Source organism: Aotus nancymaae, unplaced genomic scaffold (genome assembly GCF_030222135.1).
Source record: "Aotus nancymaae isolate 86718 unplaced genomic scaffold, 86718_ANA_hifiasm-v0.15.2.pri h1tg000014l, whole genome shotgun sequence".
Classification (NCBI taxonomy): domain Eukaryota; kingdom Metazoa; phylum Chordata; class Mammalia; order Primates; family Aotidae; genus Aotus; species Aotus nancymaae.
In genome coordinates, this window is record NW_026988425.1 from 72911481 (window position 1) to 72928116 (window position 16636).

The 16636-nt window shown below is 38.7% G+C and overlaps 1 pseudogene; it reads right to left on the reverse strand.

Annotated features, from left to right (window-relative positions):
- Nucleotides 1-641: 641 nt before the first annotated feature.
- Nucleotides 642-15643, reverse strand: LOC135274841 (acyl-CoA-binding protein-like; annotated as a pseudogene).
- Between the last annotated feature and the right edge of the window lie 993 nt (nt 15644-16636).

The window sequence follows — 16636 nt, forward strand, 5'->3', positions numbered from 1 at the left end:
GCAGGTTTCAGTTAAATGACACGAGTGGTACAGATTCTAGTCCATTATAGTTGCTATAGATTTTATTAAATTTTAGTAATAATTATTCCAGCTCTGCTAACTCTGAGAAGATCCGGTTCTTCCAAAATTATTATTTTATTTGATACTTTCTTAATCTTGTATCACTGAAGCACTCTGTTCTCAGCTAAGTATGAAGAGGTGGGATTGGGTACACTTTGTACCATATCCTTAGTGATCTGTAATTATATCCTGTCATTCAAATGCTATTCTATTCAACTTTAAAGAACTGAAACATCCCTTAACATTTTACTTTTTCTTAATACTAAACAGAACACTTAGGTCTTCACAAAATCATCCTGGAATATGTCGTGAGAGTAAACAAAAATAAAATTATCACTTTGTACTTGGGGTCAATTATTTTAAAGGAAAAATAAAGGAATTTAATTTTTGTTTTAAAGTAACAAATACACTTTTAATTGATCTCAGATAAAAACTATTTGGAGAAGATTAGTAATCATTTCAGCCCCTAATCTGTTAGAACTGTATCCTGAACAGCCTTGATAAACTGAGTTAACTGTTTACATTCACTATTTCACACCATTCACAGTATAAGAAAAAGCAAGGCATTGTATCAGTTTAGGTTAAATGCATGGCTGGCAACCAAATCCTGTTTCTTTTATTCTGTATTTTTTTTAATGTAGCTCTTCTACTTTGTTGATATCAGCTTTCACAGCATCTTCCTTGGCAGTGCCTTTCAGCTCATTCCAGCATCCCGCTTTGCCTTGCCTTCGAGGTCCAACATCATGGACCATTCTGTATTTAAGTCATGCACAGTTGCTCGTTTGTAGCAGCTGTAAATGAACATCATCTCCTCATCTGCTGGCTTGGTCTTAAGGTGCTTACTATCCTTGGCAGCTTTCTCTAACAGCCTGAGACATACTGGCAGCGTTGAAAGGATTCCTGGGAGTCCACTGAGAAGGTGCAGAGCAGGAAGCTATTGGAACCTAATTTTTTAATTGCAAAACTAAAATAGCAATATTAAGAACATTTTTGAGTAAATAGAAACGTACTATCAAAACTTATTTTAACTTTGTAATTGTTATGGTTGGTCATTTTATAGATATGTTTGGTATGCATTGTAGCATTGGTAAAATGTTGTACCCAGTCCTCTTTCAAGGATATTTTGGAGATTTAGGAAGTCATCCTGAAAGATTTGCTAGTCCCATGAAGTATGACAGGATTATATACCAGCCAACTGGTGCTATGGTTTGAATATGTAACCCTTCAAAACTCAAGTGTTGTCAATATTAAGAGATAGAGCTTTTAAGAGATAATTGGGACATGTAGGCTCCTTCCTCATTAATGGGATTAAGGCTGCCATCTCCAGGAATTATCAATCAAACTTTGGTTGATAATTCCTGGAGATGGCAGCCTATAAAAGAGGCTTCACACAGCATGCAGCTTGTCCTTCAGCCTTCTGCCATGTGAGAACACAGAAGGAAGGCTCTCACCAAACCAAACGCTAGTCCCTCAGTCTTGGACTTTCCAGCCTCCAGAATTGTGAGAAATAAATTTCTGTTTCTTTTAAATAACCTAGTCTCAAGTACTCTGTTATAGCAGCACTAAGTAAACTAAGTAAGACACGTGGACTTCACCATCCACTCTGCAGAAGTATAAGGGAGGCTGTTTTCCCACTTCCCTTTCTCTTCTAGGCCCATTTAAACCAGGGATTCTGGTTGCTGTATTTATGAAAGAAGCCACTAGAAAATTCCTTAAAATATCAAACTCTCTTAATGTATTTTATGGATTTTTCACTTCTAATTATTGAAGAGTTATATGTATTATGAAGGCAGAACATTGTATCTGCATTTTGGAGTTGGGGCCAGACGCTTTTTTTTTTTTTTTTTTTTTTTGAGAGAGAATAGGAAGGAGGAAAAAGGAAGAGAAAGAGAGAGAGAGAATGGGGAGGAGGGAGAAGGAAAAGAAAGAGGGAGAGAGAATGGGAGTATTGCTTTCTTGCCCAGGCTAGAATGCAATTTAGTAATGGGTATTGAAAACCTCTTTTATACTGATAATTATACTTAATGATGTAGTCAGGAAGGAATAAGGGAAGAAGATAACAAACAAACAGCCAACCAATATTTAATTTAAACCTATGAAATGCTATGCGATTACTGAGGAGTGATTTACTTCCAATTATATAGTCACCTTTGGAATAGGTGTGAGGTGGTAATGTATGTTTTGTGTATTTGAAGTGGAGAGTTCTATAAATGTTTATTAAGTTTACTTGTTCCGGGTCTGAGTTCAAGTTCTGAATATCCTTGTTAATTTTCTATCTCGTTAATCTATAGAATCGTTAGCTCTTCTTGTTACATTGATCCTTTTGCCATTATGTAATGTCATTCCTCGCCTCTTTTGTTCTTTGTTGCTTTAAAGTCTACTTTATCAGAGGCGAGAATTGCATCTCCTGCTTTTTGTTTATTAGTTTATTTTTACTCTCTGTTTGATTGGTAAATCTTCCTCCTTCTCTCTGAGTCTTTGTGTATTGTTGCATGTAAGATGGGCCCGGATGCAGCATACCGATGGGTTTTGGCTTTTTATCCAGTTAAAATATAAGTTTAATACCGGTGTTTGATGCTAGCTGGCTGTTTTGCCCATTAGTTGATGTAAATTTTTTATTGTGTTAAAGTTCTTTGCTTTTTGATATATTTTTGGAAAGGCTGATATTGGTTGTTCCTTTATATGTATAGTGCTTCTTTCAGAAGCTCTTGTAAAGCAGGCCTGGTGGTGGTGAACTCTCTAAGTACTTGTTTGTTCGCAAAAGATTTAATTTTTCCTTCGCTCATAAAGTTTAGTTTGGCTGGATAGGAAATTCTGGGTTGAAAGTTCTTTTCTTTAAGGATGTTAAATATTGGTCCCCACTCTTTTCTGGCTTGTAGGGTTTCTGCTGAGAGATCTGCTGTAAGTCTGATAGGTTTCCCTTTATGGGTAACCTGACCTTTCTCTCTGGCTGCCCTTAGTATTTTCTCCTTCATTTCAACCCTAATAAATCTGGCGATTATGTGCCTTGGGGTTGGTCTTCTTGAAGAATATCTTTGTGGTGTTCTCTGTATTACCTGGAGTTGAATATTACCCTGCCTTGCCAGGTTGGGAAAATTTTCCTGAATGATATCCTGAAGAGTATTTTCCAACTTGGATTCATTCTCTTCATCACATTCAGGTACACCTATCAAACGTAAATTAGGTCTTTTCACATAGTCCCATATTTCCTGGAGACTTTGCTCATTCCTTTTCATCCTTTTTTCTGCATTCTTGTTTTCTCGTTTCATTTCACTGAGCTGGTCCTCGACTTCTGATATCCTTCCTTCTGCTTGATCAATTCGACTGTTTAAACTTGTGCATGCTTCGCAAAGTTCTCGTGTTGTGTTTTTCAGCTCCATCAATTCACTTATATTCTTCTCTAAATTGTCCATTCTCGTTAACAGTTCGTCAAACCTTTTTTCAAGGTTCTTAGTTTCTTTGCATTGGGTTAGAACAAGTTCTTTTAATTCACAGAAGTTTCTTATCACCCACGTTTTGAAACCTGCTTCTGTTATTGGAACACACGTGTAATCTATTAAGCCTTGTTCCGTTACTGATGAGGAATTGCAATCCCCTGTAGAGGGAGAGGCATTCTGATTTTGAGTATTCTCTACCTTTTTACGCTGGTTTCTTCCCTTCATTATATATTTGTCCGTCTGTCGTCTTTATAATTACCGGCTTTCTAACTGGGTCTCTGACGTCCAACTTGTTGATTCCCTGCGCCGAAATCTGAGCAATCCACTGAGCCGGCCAAAACAGTGGTGTTAAGATTGATGGTGCTTTTCTGCCCGGGAATCTCCGGACTCTGCACCAAGAACTGGCGTGCTAAGGCACCAGCAAAACCACCACGCCGGCCACAAGAGTCGCCCTGGCGACCCGTGGGGCTCCTCCACTGGGAATCTCCTGGTCCGTGAGCAACAAATATTCATCTGAAAGTGTGGCGTCCTCTCGTTCTTTGCGCTTTCACTGGGAGGTACATGCCCGAGCTGCTAATCATCAGCCATCTTGGATCTCTCTCTCGACGCTTCTTTACTCTATATTTTGGTTTTTACTTTCTTCCAAGTGCTGTGATAATAAGAATTTATCTTCAGAGACAATGACAATGTGTCTTTTATTTTTGCTGTGCTTTCAGTGGTAAAACCTAATACTATAAATATTCTGTTTTTCAATTCTAGGGATTTTCCTTGTATTACTTCTTATTTGCTTTCATTTTCTCTATTCTTTCTCTCTGGGCCTCGTATTTTTAGCATGTTAATGCTACTAGATTAACAATATACTTATGTATATCATAAATATACATATATGTGAATATAATATAGATACACATATATGTGTATTATATATGTATATATGATATAATCTCTCTCCTTTTATTGATCTCTTTGTTTTTTATTCTACTTTTGGTAAGATTTCCTCAAATTTATCTTTCAACTTCCTAATTTTTTATTGCTAACATCATCATGTTTTTAAATTTCTAACAAGTCTTTCTTGGTATCTGAATTTTTTTCTATGGTATCATCCTCTTGTTTCATAGATGTAATATCTTTAATCCCTCTAAGGCCATTAATAAGATTATTCGAAATTTATTTTCTTTTCATTATTCCTAAGTTCATACTTTCTGCATTACATTTTCACTTTATTTATTTTTAAAATTCCTCCTTTTAAGTCTAAACATTTCCCCAACTTTAAATCTAGTAAAAGAGTTTTCAAAACTTAAGGAAAAATCCCTAGAGTTTAGTCTAATTGACTCTGATTGGCTCAAGTTGGATCATTTGCTCATTCTTGAACCAGGCACTGTGTAGGGAGACCACAGTGGTCCAGTTGGTTGAGAGTGGATCAACATTCCTCCTCTAGAACTAGATAGAAAATCAGCTCCGTCGGAACTTTGTGAGTGGGGGAAGAGTGGGCTTCAGAGAAAAATACTAGGAAAAGAGCAAAGGGATATTGGATGGCCAAAAAAGAACATACATGCTTAATATAGCACCTTGTCCTGGGGTTTTCTCTGCAGAAACCTAGCCTAGCAGTTGAAAAGGCAATGTCTGAATTCCTACAGTGACCAGTTACTCACAATTTTAAGATAATTCAGTTTATCCCCAGATAACACCACCTTTTAGGAAAGTCTTGTATTATGCCAATGTCTAACTTTCTTTGGCTGTCATCTGTGACCCTATTTTTGCCCTTGAGATATGTGAAGGCCATTCTCAAGTTCTTAGGTCTTTTCTTTTCAGACTTAATACCTGCTGCTGTATATTTTCCTAAACTGAAAACATTTTTAGTCTTTTCTCCATCTTTGACCCTATTTTTTTTCTCTAAGTTTAAGCATTTTGGTGTAGCATGAGCAGCTCAGATCATAGAGTACCAAAATGCTTTATACTTTCAAAATTGATTCATACTAAGCTGTTTAAGTTAGTTTCTGAATGTAATCTAAGAGTATGTATAGAGTTCATTTATTTACTCAAATAATATGTATTGAACCTCTGCTACAATAATTCTTAAACCTTTGTTGCACATTAGAATAATCACAGAAACTTAAAAATTCTGATACCTGGTCTATACCCTAAAGCAAAATTGGACTCTATAGGATAGGGAGGGGATAGGAACTCAGGCATCCGTATTTTAAGCTCCCCAGATGGTGCTAATGTACTCTACTATGCAGTAGGCCTCCTTCAAAATACAATGTCAATGGGTATAGATTTCCTTAAGGTAGGTATTTTAGAGAATTAATTTGAGGCATATCTCCATTGTTTGCCTCTGGCTGACCTTGGGCAATTTCTGTATAGGATTATTCATCAAGTCCTATAAGAGAAAGCCACCTGGGGCAAGCCAGCTATTTAACCATGGATAACTATCAAGGTTTCTGAGAAAAAGTACTTGTATTAATACTTGGTTAAAAACTTGCTTTTATATAATTTTCTAAATTTGGTTGATAATTCCTGGAGGATGGTATCTGAGTTTATTAAACTGACCTCATGCAGGATCAAGAGTAGCATTATGTTCTAGTGGGAACTTAAGAAGATCTTCTTGAAATTATTTTCAACCAAAAAAATTTGGTCCTGTCTTTTATGACTATGAATTAGAGGCCATCTGTGAAGCTGCTGTGTTTTATAGAAAAACCTGCATTTAGACTGACATTTATCTTACAATGTGGCAGTAAAAAATTCTGAAACATTTACAGAACAAAGGTTAAGGCCAAACTTTATCAGCATAGTGTTTATAGAGAATGAATCTGTACAAAAAAGGGGGCAGATTTATTATTTGTGTTTAACTACAGTGTCTATTGTGTGTTTAAGAACCCATATTAAATGAAGTAGATTCACTGAAGTAGGAAAGGAAGGGAGGGAGGTTGAGAATCAGGAAGGGAGAAAGTCTAGTGAATTTCCGTAAGAGCTGCCTTTGAACTGTCTTCTGTTCTGGCACTTGCTGACTTTGAATCATTTTTCCCAATTTTTACTGTAAATGTTTTCAAACATATAGAAAAGCTTAAAGAATATTGTGATGACATCTGTATATTCTTGCATATTACACAGGGTTCTCCAAAGAAACAGAACCAGTAGGATTGATTGATTTGAATTGGCTCATGCAATTATGGAGTCTGACAAGTCCTGAGATCTTCAGGGTGAAATCAGCAAGCTGGACACCCAGGAGAGCCAATAAATCAGTCCAATCTGAGAACCAGTAGAGCCAACAATGTAGCGTCTGTCCAAAGGCCAGCAGGCTCAAGAGGAAGTACAGATGTTTCAGTTTGAATCTGAAGGGGGAAAAATAAGCCAACGTCCCAGTTCAAAGGCAGTCAGGCAGGAAGAATTCTGCCTTTGGGAGGGTCAGCCTTTTAATTCTATTCAGGCTTTCAACTGATTTGATGAGGCCCACCCACATTAGGAAGGACAATTTTCTTTAGGCTATTGATTTAAATGTTAATTTCATCAGAAAACGTCCTCACAAGGCCAGGAGCAGTGGCTCACACCTGTAATCCTTGTACTTTGGGAAGCTGAGGTGAATAGATGGCTTGAGCCTAGAAGTTTGAGGCTACTATAAGCTATGATCACGCCACAGCCTCCAGTCTGGGCAACAGAGCAAGACCCTGTCCCTAAAAGCAAAATTAACCATCTTATATTAGCTTTCTATTACTGTACAATAATATTACCACACATTTAGCTGCTTAAAACAACATACATTTATTATCTTACAGTTTCTGTGGATCAAGATGCTGGCCGTGGTTTAGCTGGATGCTGTTCTTAAGGTTTCACAAGACTGCACAAGATGCCAGCCAGGGCTGTGGTCTCATCAGAGGCTTGGCTCTCTTCTAAACTCACTCACAATGTCTACAAGATTGAGGTCTTCAGTTTCTTACTGGCTGTCAGCTGGAAGCCACCCTTACTTCCTAGAGGCCATGCACTTCCTTGTTGTATGGGATTGTCCAACATGTTCATTTGCTTCTTCAAAACTAATAAGCGAAAAAGAGAGAACTTAATTAGATAATTATATATATCCTGTCACCTTTTCCATATGTTATTGTCAAGAAGCAAGTCACAATTCTTGCTCACACTCAAGTAGGAAGAGGAAGAGGTGTCACATAAGAGTCTGAACACCAGTAGTGGGAATCATGGGAACCACTGTAAGCCTGTGTACCACAAGTCTCCATTTAGATTCAAGAATTGTTAACATTTTACACATCTGCTTTGTTTCTTTGTCTCTCTCTCTCTCCACACACACACACACACACACACACACACTTTGCTGAATAATTGTCATGATTATTATTTCTCTCTATATTCATCTCCTGAGAACAGTACACTTTTATATACTACACAGTTATCAAAGTATTTTAAAGAAAATTAACAATATCTTCATTCAGTCATTTAATGTTCAGATCATGTTCAAGTTTCTTTCATTGTAGGAGCAAACCTCTTATAAATTTTTAAAAATCAAGATCCAATCAGGTTTCATGCATTACATTTAGTTATGTTATTTTAGTCTCTTTTAAATTTAACTCAGTTTTGTCACTAAATTAAAACAATTTAAGCTTATTTTACATACAGTAAAGTATAAATATCATTGGAGATTGTAGCCAGCATTGTAAGCAAGAAAAAGAAATAATAAGACTAAATATTGAAAAATAATAGAAAACTATCTTTATTACAAATGACATGATTATGTACAAAGAAAATCCAAAAGAATCTATAAGCTATTAGAATAAATGAATTTAGCAAGGTCTCTTGATACAGCCATTATGCAAAAATCATTTCTATATGCTAGCAAAAAAATTTTAATTCACTTATAACATCAGAAAGCACCAAATTCTCACAAATAAATCTATGTAAGACCTTCCTTCTACACTGAAGATTATATAATATTGATGACAGAAATTAAAGAAGAGCTAAATTAACAGAGAGATATTAACTCTTGAAAATTAATCTCTAGATTCAGCCCAGGGTGGTGGCTTGCACCTGTAATTCCTGCACTTTGGGAGGCTGAAGTGGGAGGGTCGCTTGAGGACAGGAGTTTGAGACTAGCCTGGTCAACGTAGCAAGACCTTGCCTCTACAAAAAGTAAAAAAGCTTAGCTAGGCATGGTGGTGCATGCCTGTAGTCGTAGCTATTGGGAAGCTGATCCCAGGAGTTCAAGGCTACAGTGAGCTGTGACCATGCCACTGTACTCCAGCCTGGGTGACAAAGTAACACCCTGTCTAAAAAAGCAAAAGAAAAAAATTAATCTCTAGATTCAATGTAATCTCAATCAAAACTCCAGCAAATCTTTTTGTGGAAATTGACAAGTTGATTTTAAAATTTATATGGCACTGCAAAGCACCTAGGATGGCTAAGTCAATGTGGAATAAGAACAATTTGGGGAACTTACACGATAAGATATCAAGATTTGCCATAAAGTTAGAATATCAGGATAGTATGATATTAGCTCCAGGGAAAACGAAAGATCAAGGGAACAAAACAGAGTCCAGAAATAGATCCATGCATATACAGTCACTTAACATATGACAAAAGCACCACTGCAATCCAAAGGAGGAACATATGCCCTTTTCAGTGGATGGCCTGGTGCAATTGGGATATTTGTATGAGTATTATCGTTTGGACGTTTGTCCCCCAAACCTCATAATCTGATCGCCAGTGTTAGAGGCGGGGCCTAATGGGAGGTGTTTGGGTCATGGGGGAGGATCCCTTATGAATGGCTTGGTGCTGTCCTTGAGATAATGAGTGAGTTCTTGCTCTATTAGTACCCAAGGGAATTGGTTGTTAAAAAGAGCCTGGCACCTCCCCCTGCCACCTCCCACTCTTTTTTGTTTTCTCTCTCTTGCCATGAGATCTCTGCACATGCTGGCTCTGCTTCACTTTCTTCCATGAGTAGAAGCATCCTGAGACTCTGACCAGAAGCAGATGCTGGTGCCATGCTGCTTGTACAGGCTGCAGAACAATGAGCCAAATAAACCTATTTTCTTTATAAACTAAAATATATATAGAAAAATACAGCTTAGATTCAAGAATTGTTAATATTTTGCACATCTGCTTTCTCTCTCTTTTTACACACACAGACACACACACACACACATACACACAGTGTGTCACTATAAAGGAATACGCAGCCTCAGGTGTTCCTTTATAGCAACACAAATAGACTAAGACATTGGGGAAAAAATAAAATGTGAGTCCTATCTCAGATCATATACAAAAGTTAAGGTGGATCATAGACTGAGATGTGTGAAATAAAATAATAACATTTCTAAAAAACAATAAAGAAGAATGTCTTTCTGACCTATGGAATCAAATATTTCTAAAATGGAAAATAAGAAAGCAATAACTTAAAAAACACTAATAAACTGGAGTTCATTATAATATCTTTTTATCAGAAGAGAAAATAATGTCTGTTTATTATAAGACAAATTTAAGACAAAAGAAAGCCACAGATTGAGAAGATAGCTTCAGAGTTTATATTTGTGAAAGTTCTCAGATATCCAGAATATATATAGAACTCCTACAAATCCATAAGAAAAAGAAAACCCAAGTGTTTTTTTAAAAATGGTAAAAGACTTAACAGGTACTCCACAAGAAAAGCGTATTAGGCCATTCTTGTATTGCTATAAAGAAATGCCTGAGACTGAGTAATTGATAAAGAAAAGAGGTTTAATTGGCTCACAGTTCTGTAGGCTTTACAGGAAGCATTGTGCCAACATCTGCTCAGCTTCTGGGGGGGCCTCAGGAAGCTTACAGTCATGACAGAAGGCAAAGGGGGCACAGGCATGTCACATAGCAAAAGTAGGAGCAAGAGAGAGAAAGTATGTGTGTGTTGGGTGGGGGGTGCCACATACTTTTAAATGACCAGATCTCACAAGAACTGACTATCGCAAAGACAGCACCAAGCCATGAGGGATCCATCCCCATGACCCAAACATCTCCCACCAGGCCCCACCTCTAGCACTGGGGATTACAATTCAACATGAGATTTGGGTAGGGACAAATATAAAAACTATATCAAAGATATCCAAATGGCTAATAAACATATGAAAAGGTATTCAATATCATTAGTCATAAGAGAAATACAAATCAAAACCCAAATATAATATATACCCATCAAAATGGCTAAAATTAAAAAGATGAGAAATCCAAGATTTGATGAAATTATGAAAATATTGAAACTCTCATACATTACTGGTAGGAGTAAAGGTGGTTTAATCACTTCGGAAAACTGGTAGTATCTAATGAAGCTAAATGTGTGCCTATCCAATGGCTCAGCAAGTCCATTTTCAGGTTAATAACCAAAGAGAAATCAGTGGCTATATCTATCAAAACACATATACAAGAATTATTCATAATTCAAAACTGGAAACTACCCAAATACCCACCAATAGAATAATGTGCTATGTTTCATACAGTGGACTAATGCATGACAGTTTATTATTTTTATTTTATTATTTATTTTTTGAGACAGAGTCTTGTTCTGTTGCCCAGGCTAGAGTGCAGTGGCATAATACCTTGGCTTACTGCCAAGTAAGCTGGCTGGCCTTGGAGAGGAAGAGGCAGAAAGGAAGCAGTCAAGAGGGTAGGCCCAGCTAACCAGGTAGGTGAAGTAGGGAGGATCTCACATGTGGAAGAGGAAGTAGTTCATATGTGGAGCTTAAATCTCTATTGCTATGGTGTGAATATTTGTCCCCTCCAAAACTCATGTTGAGATTTAACCCTCAATATATTGAGAGGTGGGGACTTTAAGAGGTGATTGGGTCATGAGAGTTCTGCCCTTAAAAATGAATTAATCCTGCTGGGCTTGGTGGCTCATGCCTGTAATTCCACTTTAGGAGGCTGAGGTAGGTGGATCACTTGAAGTCACGAGTTCGAGACCAGCTTAAGCAATCCTCCACCTCCCAGGCTTAAGCAATCCTCCTGCGTCAGCCTTTTGAGTAGCTAGGACTACAGGCACTTGGTACCATGCCCGGCTAATTTTTGTGTTTTTAGTAGATACAGGATTTCACCATGTTGGCTAGGCTGGTCTCGAACTCCTGACCTCAGGTGATCTGCCCACCTCGGCCTCTCAAAGTGCTGGGATTATAGATGTGAGCCACTGTGCCCAGCTGACAATTAAAAAAACAAACTATTGATATATACAATATAAGAGTGAATCCCACAGGCATTATGCTGAACCAGAAAGGTCAGACATGAACAAGTCAGAGATAGAAGTCTGATAAAGTTCAGCACAGAAAAAACTAACCGAAGATGATAGAAGTAAGGAAAGTGGTTTTATATAATCTATATGGATGGAGTGGGGGTTGATATAGCCTAGGGAGGAGTATCATGGAAGCTTCTGGGGTGCTGAAGGTGTTTTATATCTTGATCTGGGTGGTGGTCGCAGGGTGCATATAAATGTTAAATATCATCTAACTGTACTTTTTAAGATTATTATACTTTATGCACATCACTGTATGTGTTACATGACACCACAATACAAAAAATTTTAAAAAGAAGAGTTTCACAAATCCCGTTTACAGCTCTATGAATTTTCACAAATTGAACAGCCCATTTCCTTCTTGTCACTTTCCCTCTAAGTGAAACCACTATCCTGGCTTCTAACACCATAGATTATTAGTTTCTTCTGTTATGAACTTTATGTAAATGCAACTGAAGAGTATTATTTCTCATTTGTTTCTTTTACTCAATCTCATATTTGTAAATTTATTCTCTTATGTATAATTCAAGCATTCCATTGTATGACTATACAACAAATTATTAATCTATTCCACTGTTGATAGGCATTTGGATCATTTCTGGTTTATGGCATGAACATTTGTAAGGGTCCGGGCTACCTTTCTTTAAAAAAAAAAGTACTATATTCTGAGTTTGTGATGGTACCATTTGACTTCCTCCTTTATGCCCCTGCCTTTCCTATAAATTGAAATTTGAGTCCAGAGGCTTAACTCAGATTAAACTTGTTGGCAAGAAGACTACATAAGTAATGCCGTGTACTTCATGTTGCCAAATTTCCCTTTACAGGGATTGTACCCGAGAATGATGTCAAGCTTTGAGTTTTATGGTGTAGTTTTAATTGGCATTTATTGAATTTTAGTGATGTTGAGCAGCCTTTCATATGTTTAAGAGCCATTTCTGTTTAAGGGCTATTTTTTGACCTTCATATCATTTGCTCATTTGTCCTATTAGCTTTTACTCCCTTTCTTCTCTAGTTTTCAGTACTTTTAATATATTATGGAGGCTGAAACTTAAAATATACTTGCTTCTGCAAAGCTCAATCATTGTGTTTTTCTCTTAGCATTCTCTACAAATTATTCTGGGTTTATAAAGAAAAAATGATGACTTTCCCAGGTCTTTTTCTACTGGAATATATGAGATGTTGGAAAAGCTGGAATATGTGAGATGTTGTCCTTCCCTTTCATCCCCAAATGTATATTACCTTGACAGGTATAACATATACACTTTATGGTCTAAACATGTGTTGCCCTGACCTTTACATACCTCTGGTTTTTGGCCAGCTCCATCTCACATTGGCTGCCAGTTCTGGAGCTCACATTCTTTAAGCACGTGCTCCTCCTCCTCAGAGAGCCTTGTTCCATATCTCCATATTCATGGAAGTCCACAGAAAACAGTCCGTTAAACTGTGTAGTTTACAAAGAAAAAGAATTTATTTCCTACAGTTGTGGAGGCTGAGAGTCCAAGGTTAAGGATCCTCATCTGGTGAGAGACTCTCTGCAAAGTCCCTGAGGAGGCACAGGGCATCACATGGCAAGGGGGCTAAGCATGCTAGCTCAGGTCTTTCTTTCTCTTCTGATAAAGCCACCCATTAATTTATTAACCTAGTAATCTATTAACTCATTAATTCATGAGTGGATTAATCCATTTATATATACACATTTTCCTTTTCTTTGTTTTGAGACAGAGTCTTGTTCTGTTGCCCATGCTGGAGTGCAGTGGCATGATCTGAGCTCACTCAAACTCCGCCTCCTGAGTTCAAGTGATTCTCCTGCCTCAGCCTCCCAAGTATCTGGGATTACAGGTGCCTGACACCATGCTAGCTAATTTTTGTATTTTTTTAGTGGAGACAGGGTTTCATCATGTTGGCTAGGCTGGTCTCGAACTCGTGACTTCAAGTGATCCACCTACCTCAGCCTCCTAAAGTGGAATTACAGGCATGAGCCACCAAGCCCAGCAGGATTAATTCATTTTTAAGGGCAGAACTCTCATGACCCAATCACCTCTTAAAGTCCCCACCTCTCAATATATTGAGGGTTAAATCTCAACATGAGTTTTGGAGGGGACAAATATTCACACCATAGCAATAGAGATTTAAGCTCCACATATGAACTACTTCCTCTTCCACATGTGAGATCCTCCCTACTTCACCTACCTGGTTAGCTGGGCCTACCCTCTTGACTGCTTCCTTTCTGCCTCTTCCTCTCCAAGGCCAGCCACTTCACCTGGACTCTGGAGCCCTCACAGCATCCTCCACCTCCACCCCCACCTCTCTCTCCAGCGTATCTTCAGTCTCTGCTTTATTAATGTCTTTCCTTTCAGCTAACTTATAAGTACATGTTTTTCTTATCTTCAGTCCTCTCTAAAGCAGTCTAGTTTCTTGTGTCCACAATGGAGATAGCCAAGTATATTACTAGGCAGAACAGTGGGAGTTCTGGGCTGGGCTAGAGCCTCATGGAGCATAAAAAATCTACTACTAAATCTGTCAAAGAATATCTACCCATAAGATGACACACACACACACACACACACACACACACACACACACACACACACACACACACACCTGAAACTCTGACACTATGACTTATCCTTAACCTTAACCTGGGCCAGATCAAATTTAGTTAAGGCAAACACCACTAATCTTTGTCAGGAAATAATGATTTATGCTTTCTCTGTTCAGAGCACATTCTTCCTGGCTTACAGATGGCCAGCAGCCTTCTTGCTGCGTCCTTGAAAAGTGGAGGTCTGGTCTCTTCCTCTTCTTATATGGATGCTATATTCCCATCATGGGGGCCACACCTTCATGAGTTCGTGTAAACTCAAGTAACCTCCCTAAGGCCACACCTCCAAATACCATCACATTGGCAGTTAGGGCAATATTCAGCCCATAACAATGACTTTTGAGTGCATGAGTGATAACTCTGTGGGCTGCGGAAGGTGCTACCACCATATTCCAGTTGAGGAAACTAGTCTGGGAAGGCTTAGGCAATTTGTCTTAGTGTTTGGACAAGCCAAGGCTCTGAATGCCCATCCCTCACATCTCATTCAGGGAGAGAAGCAGGCTGCTCATGGCTGCTCTGGAAGGGCCCTTATCCCACAGGCAATGAAGCCTTATTGGGCTATTATAAGGTCTGATTTAAAAAGATGAGCTGGGATGATTATATTATCAATTGAGAATTTAAATTAAGAGACAGAAAATGAGGAGTTAGTAAGGGAATTCTCAAACAAAAGCCTTTGGTGGAAGGTAGGCTGGAGTATTCAAACACAATCATGAAAGAGAGACCCCAAGTGACTCCCAGCAGGGTCCTTGGACCCCGGGGCCTTCATGTTCAGGTTTTGGTTTGTGTGTGTATCTTTACACTCAACACCATGTCCCGCCCAATCACATAAGGTGATTCTAGTGTTTGTTCCTTGCAACTAAAGATTTTAATGAACATTCCAAGGTGGACCTAGGATTGAAACCCAAGCCTCGGATCTCTGAGGCCAGTGCTCTTTCCACCATTTTAGTGCAAATGGCATTGTCTTTGTGCAGATTTTGACAGAGGACCATGTAGAAAAAAAAAGGAGCCTATTACATGTATTTTATGACAATGAAAAATGTGTAATTGTAAATATGAGTGGGCAGAGACAGCCAGCAAGGGAAACCAAATCCCCTCTCAATTCAATGGAGACCAGTAGGAGGGTCCCAATAAACTGAAAATAGGCCCTAATCACAGTGCCTGTGAGTACAAGCCGTCTGCCTTCTCTGCTCTCTTTCTACCCAAATCCAGGGGAGTCTCAGCCGCCCCCTCCTACCAACTCCACCTGCCAGCACTTGCCCACAGGACTGCAAAGGGAGACTGCGGCCATACCGGCATGCGGGCTTCTGCACCTCCAGCCTCAAGGCTGCCAGAGTGCAAAGAATGTCAGGATAATGGCTTCTATCCACGTGTGGCCTTTTCACACATAAGCTAATGAATATATTCCAGGTACAAATTGTTCTTTCCCATGAGCTGTTTCTGCAGGTCTCCAAGGAGACAATTACCCAGTTCCACTTAACAGAGTGACTCAAGGACGAATCTGAGGGCTCACTCATTTGAAAGGGAGCTGTTGTCCTGCCCTCTCCTGGCTCTAATGTTGTGCGGAAAAGTTAAAATACAAAACGCTGAAGCTCCTCAATCCCATCCCACGCCCCTGCCTGCTCGGCCTTTCATGCATTGAATGGGCAGCTTCATGACGCCTCTGTGACAATAGCTGGTGCAGAGGAGTTTGCTCACTCCGTTGCTCCTCTGAAAAGATGCCTCTGCCTGACAGTTACCTACCTGGGGGTCACCTTTTGAAACCATCTGAAAAGAGTTTATCTGATAATCAACATTTCCCAGAAAACACTCACAAGCCACAGGCTATAAGAAGAAACAGATTTTGACAAACTGCATTCAATGGACATTATTGTTCAAAGTTTGCAGAGCTGAAGGCCAGCTGTTTGAATATTTTAAGATTTTATTTTCCAGAGAGATGCTTTTTTAAAGCTGCAAATACCTGCAAGCACTATTAAAAATCAAGAGTGGGATGTCCTATTTGAGTTGGAATTTCAGGAGCATAGGGAAGATAATCTTCAAAGTTCAAGTTCATTTTTCATTTTTGATCTAAGCTTGAAAAATCACTGAACTATGGGGAAGGAGGTAACAGTTAAGACCCAACCACAGATCAACAACCTCGGAATGTGGTTGTCATTTTGCTTAGACCGAACCACAAACTCTGATGCATTCTGATAGATCAACAAATGTGACTTCAGTACTTAAGAGAATGTTGCCTTTTTCCCAAGACACTTCCTGATGCGACAGTGGAATAATTCCAAGGAGGCATATAGC